This window comes from Otolemur garnettii, unplaced genomic scaffold (assembly GCF_000181295.1).
Source record: "Otolemur garnettii isolate 467f Iridium unplaced genomic scaffold, OtoGar3 scaffold00013, whole genome shotgun sequence".
Taxonomy (NCBI): Eukaryota; Metazoa; Chordata; class Mammalia; order Primates; family Galagidae; genus Otolemur; species Otolemur garnettii.
Window position 1 is genome coordinate 2,972,686 of NW_003852408.1, and position 8,691 is coordinate 2,981,376.

Sequence of the window (8,691 nt, forward strand, 5' to 3'; positions counted from 1 at the left end):
TTTTGGGTTGCAGCTGTCATTGTTATTTGGCGGGCCCGGGCTGGTTTACTGCCACCTTAGGTATATGTGGCTGGCATCTTAGCCACTTGAGCCAAACGTGCCAAGCCCATTTTTGAATTATCTATCCCACCCCACTAATCTGAAATGATATCCACACCATATTCCTTTTTTTTTGAGATAGAGTCTCACTTTGATGACATTGGTAGAATGCTGTGGCATCATAACTCACAGCAACCTCAAATTCTTGGACTGAAGCAATCCTCTTGCCTCAGTTTTTCATTTTTATAAACAGGGGTCTCACTCTTGCTCAGGCTGGTCAGGAACTTGTGAGCTCAAGGAATCCATCCTCCTTGGCCTCCCAGAGTGCTAGGATTACAGGCATGAGCCACCATGCCTGGCCTCACCATGTTCTTTAGCCCCTAGGCATTTGAGGGCTACTGTGGACTTTCTTTTCTGTTTCATGCTTTGGATTCTTGCACTGACGACATTTCAATTACTGATGCTTTGTAACGAGCTATTATACACAGTCAGTCTAATTTCTGCATTACCCTTCCTTTTCAAAAAATTTCTGGATAATTTATATATTTAAAAAACAATAATGCAATAACTCGAATATATAAAAATGTATGAAGAAAAATATAACGAACACTCGGTGTAAAAAAATAAAAATTACTAATACAGCTGAAGCTCCCTAGACCACATCTCTTGGCCTCTCTTCCAGTAGTAACAATTACTAATCTGGTGGTTAGCATTCCCATGAATTTTTTATAATTTTAACCCCACTCTATGTTTATCCCTAAAACTATATGTAGTTTTGTTGTATATGTTTTAAATGTGTGTGCATTATTTTTAATGAAAACATGCACATTCCTAAACAAAGCAACCCATGAACTATATATTTAGGTGTAATGGTTAATTTTATGTATCAGCTTGGCTGGGCCATGGCATCCAAATATTTGACCAAACATTATTCCAGATGTTTCTGTGTGGCTCTTCCTTGGGTCTCTAGGCTATCAGCCTACCCTGCAGATGTTGGACTTGCCAGCTTCTGTAATTAAATGAGGAATTCCTTGAAATAAGTGTCAGTCTGCACACACACATCTTATTGGTTCTATTTCCCTGGAGATCCCTAACGAGTACATCAGGCCTTGGCCTTAGCATCACCGAGAGCTGGTGGAAAGTTTAAGTTGCATTTCTTCCCACATTATCATACTCTAAGAAAGGACCCTCTCCTCACCATGGAAGCAGAACTATATCTTAGTCAAGCCTCCAAGAATAACTAGGGGAGGGAGGGAGGAAAGCATTTTCCTCTTGACCAAATAGTGCTTTAACACAGGGACCCAGTCTATAGTCAGCAAAGAAAGGCCTTTTCTGAAGGAACATTTTCACAGAGGTGTGCCTCTTCACACACTTTCAGTGAATCTTTTCATGATCATAGTCAGCTCAATAGGGCCACAGATTCACAAATATCTCTTCTTTATAGCTGTCTAATTAGAGAGACTCTTAGTCTATTGCTGCTGTGACAAATGACCACAGATTTAGCAGGTTCAAACACCTATATGTTATCACCAGGTCTGAGGTTCTGCCTGGGCTCAGCTAGGTCCTCTGCTAAAGGGTTTAAGGCCAAAATCAAGGTGTTGGCCAGCTGGGTTCTTATTGAAAGACTCTGAGATTTTGCTTCCCAGGATTCAGGGTGTTGGCAGAATCCAATTCCTTGTGGTTGTGAGACTGAGGTTCTTGTTTCCTCGCTGGCTATCAGCTGCAGGTGGTGAGACGCTACGAAGCTTCCAGATGTTACCTATAATCCTTGACTTGTGGCCCTTTCATCTTCAAAGCCAATGATGATGTAGGCTTTTGAAGCAGGATGCCCTGCTTTTAAGGGCTCATGTGACTACATTGGGTGCACCCAGATAATTCAGGATGATCTCCCTGTTTTAAGGTCATCTGATTAGTACCCTGAACTACATTGGTAAGGTCCATTTTGCTGTGTAAGGTTATATAAATGCAGCCCTGATTCCAATGAGTGAAGATTTGCTTATTTTCTCTCGCTTCCCACTTGAATGGAGGCTCTGTGATTTTGATCTGTTTGTATTTGTTTGGCACGACATCCCAATGCCTGGGAATGTGCCTGTCATTTTGCATAGAATAGAGGAAGTTTCTTTAATATTTGTTGCAAGGATGAATAAACTGCATTTTCTGTAAGGCATTGTTACTTAAATTTATTATTTATTTGTTTATTTTTTTGAGATAGTCTCACTTTGTTGCCCTCTGTAGAGTGCTATAATGTCACAGCTCACAGCAACCTCAAATTCTTAGGCTTAAGTGATTCTCTTGCCTCAGCCTCCTGAGTAGCAGGGACTAGAGGTGCTCTCCACAATGCCTGGCTATTTTTAGAGATCAGGTCTCATTCTGGCTCAGGCTGGTCTCGAACATGATTTATGGTTCCACGAGGCTATGAGGACAGGAAGCAGAGCTCTCCAAAGCAGCAGAAACAGAGGGAATGAAAAAGCCCAGAGTCAGATAAGGTTAGAGCTATTACGTCTGCCATGTTGGCTAGTGCATTCTCTATTTTCTTCTTCTTCTTTTTGTTTTGGCTAGCTCATTCTCTCTCTCTCTCTCTCTCTCACACACACATACGCACACACATGCCCATGCATACACACATGTGCATACAGCCTCTGAGTACCCACATGGAAGTGCTTCTGAGGGCAGTTGTCACCTTTACCTAACTTATTTGTTCAGCACACATTTGTCGAGCATCTAGTTTCACAGGCACAGTTCTAGCAGCTGAGAGTAAAGCTCGGGCAGAGCCAGCTAAACACGTACCAATTGGATGGGGATTTGCAGACCACTGGAAAGGGGCTGGGGCTGTATAGACCTACCACCAGGTCGTCACAGCAGGAGCTCACGTAAGAAAAAAATAACTCGGACCAAGAGCTGGAAGTGGTGGTGACCTCAGGACAGCTGTACTGGGAGACCTTCAGGGAGGAGCTGCAGAGGGGCCTGACTTGAAGGCAGCAGGGGAAGGGGACAATACGTGAGGGATATTGTTCCTAAAACCTTAAGTCACAGCTCGAGGGTTACCTCTTTAAAGAGGCCTTCCCAACCCTGATAGCCTATCAAGTCATCTTTTCTTATTTCTCGCATATCCCTATTCACCATCTGAAAATGGCTCATTAATCATTGATCAATGATTCAATCAATCAATTCTTTAATCTTCCCCTCTCAGAACATACGCTCCTCCAGCATTATGACCTTGTATGTTTTGCTCACTACTGTATTCCCAGTATTAGAAATAGTGGCTGGCCAGAGGCATAGTGATAAACCAACTCCCTAAAGGAAAGAAACCAACATTAGCCGATTACTGTCCTGTAACTACTCCTCCTGTGTCTGATTTCAAACCAACGTGACATCGCTGAACATGGAGTTGGGAAGAGACACACACACTTGGCTTTCACGAATCGGTATGTGCTGGCTGCACTGTACTTGCACATAGGTGACATTTAGTACAATTGGTTGAACGAAAGGATGAATGAACAATCATTAGCCCTCAGATAGTCTCAGAAGGTTTACATTTTACCTGTTACTTTTTAATTCTCTGGGTCCCTTTTTCTCTCTGGGCATTCTATAGTCTCCCACACTGCCTTGCTGAAAACTGCCCACGATGCTGCCTGTACCAAACTTTCACTGAAGACTTGAGGCAGTGCAGGGGAGTTAGGTTGGGCCCTGAGCCTCGGAGCATCTTTCTAGTTGTCCTTCGCCCCAGAGCTCCAGTTTGCAGGATTATGGCTGGGCTTTTCCTTTTTTTCTCCACCACCTGCCCCTTTAGAGATGAAAGGTGTTCCTCTAATTCATCTCTTTTCAGGCCCACCAAACTAGGCTTGCACACCTCTCCTTCCATAACCAAAATCTCCTTAGTGTGGCCCCTCTACTTCAAAGCTCACCTCTCTACTCAATGTCTCCTAGCGCGTGGTGCACTAGGAGAAACCCAGTAATTTTTCTTTTTGTTATGGGCAGAGCTTGTTGGCAAGGTTGCTCCCTTGATTCCCCTTCCCTTCTCCTTCCTGACAACATCACACAGCTTAGAAGGCAAAAAAGCTTCAGTGACGTAATTTTTGTCTTCCCTGTAAAAAAGTCTTATGAGTATAAATGGGTTGAGAAAGATGACTGCAAAAACAGACCCTTGGTATCATATTGAGATGGTCAACCAAAAATAAGATCCCGAGGGCTGCACCTGTGGGGAGGGTGCTGGCCCCATATACAGAGGGTAGAGGGTTCAAACTGGGCCCCGGCCAAACTGCAATAAAAAAATAGCTGGGTGTCGTGGTGGGCACCTATAGTCCCAGCTGCTCGGGAGGCTGAGGCAAGAGAATCGCCTAAGCCCAGGAATTGGAGGTTGCTGTGAGCTGTGTGACACCACGGCACTCTACTGAGGGTGATAAAGTGAGACTCTGTCTCTAAAAAAAGAAAAAAAAAGATCCTGAGCCCCCAACCAACTGAATCAACCTCCTCTTGGCCAAGGGGACCCTATGAAAACTTTAAATCTGTGTTTCAGCCCATGACCAAAAGGGAGGTCAGAAATGCCTCATTCTGTCCCCTTCCTTTTGGAGTTTTAGACATAACAATTGGTCATTAATCTTAAAATAGAGAACCAAAGACTGACAGGACAGCCTCTTTCTGGCAATAAGATACCAACGTATAAACAAGACCTAAGGCTATATACAAGACAAGGGTTACGTCTTGGCTTACAATCCATCAAATTTAGCTGAACAGTTTTTTTTTGTGTTTTGTTTTTGCTGGCACGGTATCACATGACAGGTGACAGATTCCCTATCTTAAACATTTCTTCCTACTGAACCCAAATTTTTAGACAAGGCTTAACAATTGCTAATTAAAAATCCTTGTACCCATTTATGACTTATGGGGACCCCTGCTTGAAGATGTCTTGCCTTTATAGGACAAACCAATGTTTACCTTCCGTGTACTGATCAGTGATTTTATCTGCAATTCCCATTTCCTGTCTTCCTGAAATGTATAAAACTGAACTGTAATCAGAGCACCTCAGGACTACTTACTCAGGCTTTTTGGCTTTGTGATTCCCTGGGCCATGGTAACTCACACTCAGCTCAGAACAAACCTCTTTAAATTAGTTTTTAGGGTTTGATTTTTTTCTGTTAACAAAATTATTTCATAGATTTGGACTGCCAGTGTTCAGTGGTGTCTGCAGTCAAGAGGGGTGTTTTAGCCATTACCTAGAAAGTTCTCTGACTCAAAACTTCAGAAAGACAACAAAATAATTAATTAATGAACTAATTCATAAGTGAATTAATTGAGGTGAATTTCAGATTCCTCTTCTTGAGTCAAAACTCACCCAAGCAGAGCTCTGGAACAGTCACTCTCTGGTCCCACCTGCACTTCTCTTTCATTCTGTTCCAGTTCAACCTATTCTGTTCCTCAAGTCCTTCGGAGATCTCACCCTGCCTCTTCTGCCTGGGGTGACTGGAGACTCCATGATTTAACGTTCCATGCAGGCACATTCAGTCTCTGTATCTGCAGCTGCTCCAAGTGACATCAAACTGTTTTTCCTGTAGGGCCGAGACTGGGACCCTACTATGGAGGGTGGTGTGTACTCCCATACCCGCTCCTAGTGGAGAGTGGCCGCAGTTGCCTCAGCCTGGTGTACTCCAGAAGCTGCTCCCAGTACCCCAACCTCCTACACCTGGGCCAGGGCAAGGAGGACTCATTGGTGGAAAATTCTGACCTTGCACATCAGGAGCTGGAGTTGAAGTCAAAGAACAGAACGCCGTGTTCTCATATTTCTTTTTTAGTTTGAGCTTATTTCTTGACTTCACAGCCAAAATGTCAGAATCTTGGACTTTTCTTAGAAGATATTTTTATTCCTCTGGAGGGTACAAGGAGCTATGTTTCCTGGTTACACACAGCTCATAATTAAAGACCCTTTTCTCAAAACCTGACTATATTCCAGATGTACTTTCTGTGGGAACTTGATAGAAATGCAAATTCGTTGGCCCTAACCCAGATGTAGTGAATCTGTGTTTTAAGTAGGCCCCCAGGTGCCTGAGGAGTTCAGGGCCTCACGTGGCTCCTCCTGACCACTCACTCTCCCCTCCAAGGCTACAGTGACTTCCAAATCTGATCTGCAGTCCAGACTGGCTTTCAGAGATCTTGATTCAATATAAATGCCTGTCCAAATGATATCTCTACTGATATATCACAGGAACATCAAACCCAGCATCTTTTCTTTCTTTCTTTCTTTTTTTCTTTTTTTTGAGACTTTCACTCTGTTGCCCTGTGAGACAACAGAGACATGTTTCTGTCATCACTGTAGTTCACAGAAAACTCAAACTCTTGGGCTCCAGTGACTGCAGGTTCCTGCCACAAAGCTCCAGCTACTTTTTTTCTTTTTCTTTCTACTTTTAGTAGAGATGGAGTCTGAATCTTGCTCAGGTTGATCTTGAACTCCTGAGCTCAAGCAATTCACCTGCCTCAGCCTCCCAGAGTGCTAGGATTACAGGTGTCAACCACTGTGGCCAACAAACCCAACATCTAAATAAGTATTTAATTTCAGTTTAGCTGGCATTTTTTCACTTGCCTCATCTTCCAGCTCTGCCATTATGCTTTCTTAAAATTTCTTGTTTAAACTGTGCCTTCCCTGCCATACCAGCTATTTGGTGAGGGTGGGGATGTGGTCTGGGTAGGAATAACTGATGAAGGAACACAGTTAATACATGCCAAGTTAATAAATAAAAGCTGCTGCATTCTTTATTTCAGGGGTTGACAGACTATGGCCTATGTGCCAAATCCAGCCCACTGCCTGTGTTGCCTATAAAGTCTTTTTGGAACACAGCCACCATGCCCATTTGTTTATGTGTTGTCTAAGGTTGCTTTTGTGCTATAATGGCAGGGTCGAGTAGTCGCTACAAATATATTATGGCCTGCAAAGTGTAAAATATTTACCATCTGGACCTTTTTATAGAAAAAGTTTGCTCCAGGATCACCCTGAAGTGTGTCCAGAAAGGCCAGACCCAGGTGCCCTTCTGTGCTATGATTATGCTGAACTCTCTAGGATGCCAGCCTGGCTCACTGGCACAAATGACCCGGCCAGAAACCAGTGTTATGGGGGAAACAACCTGTGGGCTCAGAACTTCTAAATGAGCTTTGGCATCTGTATGAAACTCATTTCCAGGAAGGAGAAGGCTGGAGATCATAATGCCCCAGGCTCCTAACACATCAAATTTACAAACTTTATTTTATACATTGTTAGGAAAAGTTAAGGGATTCCCTGGTATTCCTCCAGCGCAGAGCTTGCTGTGTAACTGTGATTAACTCTTTAGTGCCCAGCACGCTGGTTCTATGTCTGCCAACCAGACATTTCACGGAGAGAGCTCCTGTTGGGGAGCAGGGCTCTTGTTGAGACCCCTCTACTTTGGAACCACTTCGGCACGTCACCCCCAGAGCAACGGTCAGATGCTGTGTATTAACCCTACACAGCAGGGATGAATCTCCTGGCCCTGGCGGCCTCCACTGAGAACAACCCACTTCTCGTCTGCCCTGGAAAGACAGCCGCCTGCTGTAGTTAAGCTTGCTTCATACACCCAGTGCCCAGTGTTTTCTTCTCTGCTTGAGCCACTGGGGAGACCCCATGTAAAGGGCACGTCCACAGGACATGCCCAGGTAAGCCAACAGGCTCTGTGCTCTGGTGGAGCCTGTCCTGGTGAATGTCCCAGTGCCACTTCACTTCTCTACAACTTCTGTATTCTCGTCTCACTGCTGTGTGCTCTGGGGACCTGAGTCCCTCTGTGGGCCCCTCTGTGCTCTTCCCTTCAGAGCATTTCAGCCTGGGGGGAAATTCAGAGTGGGCAGGGGTACATCGTCCTTAAGGATCCTAGGCCCAGTGCATCCATCAGGGACCTAGGAAGCTGGAAATCTCATAAACGGGATGGGAAAAAGTAAAAAATACAGCAGCTTCCTCACAACTTGAGCTCAGATCTCTCTGCTCAGGCCATAAACTCATCTATGGGTGCATGAACTGTCAAATGTGAAAACCACCCATGCCCCGCTTCCTTATGTTACCCCACCTTTATTTACGAGAACTAGTGGCACTTGTGACTTCCGTTTGGTGATGTTTGGTTAGAAGGTAGAGAACTAACTTCTTTTTTTTTTTTTTACCCACCAGGGACAACAAGATGAACTGTGAGAAGGAAAATTACAGGCGGCTTCCCCTGGGGACTGTGCAATGGCAAAATTTTGGCCACCAGAGGGCAGTGCAGACTTTCTGCAGAATCTTGAGTGAGAAAAATGATTCTGAAATTCCGGGGGAGGAGAACTGGCAGTAAAATGCAAATTGCAAATAAAGTTTCACTTGCTAAAATGTGTATAAAACCGAACCCCAGCACGAGGGTCCTTCCTTCCACCGTGCTCTGTGTGCCCCTGCTGATCATTCTACCCTCCGAGGATTCGATAATTGAGTCTATGAAAGAAACAACAGCCCGCAAATTAACAGGAGGAAAGGTGTTCTAATTTCTTACTTGTTCACGGGATGGCAGGAAAGAAAAGTGAGTACCCCAAACCGATGAGAGTTAGGAGCTCAGATACCCTCCTCATAGGGCAAAGGGACTGGGGGTGTGTGTGCAGGCACCGCAGGCAAGAGTAAATTATTTTGGGGAAAGA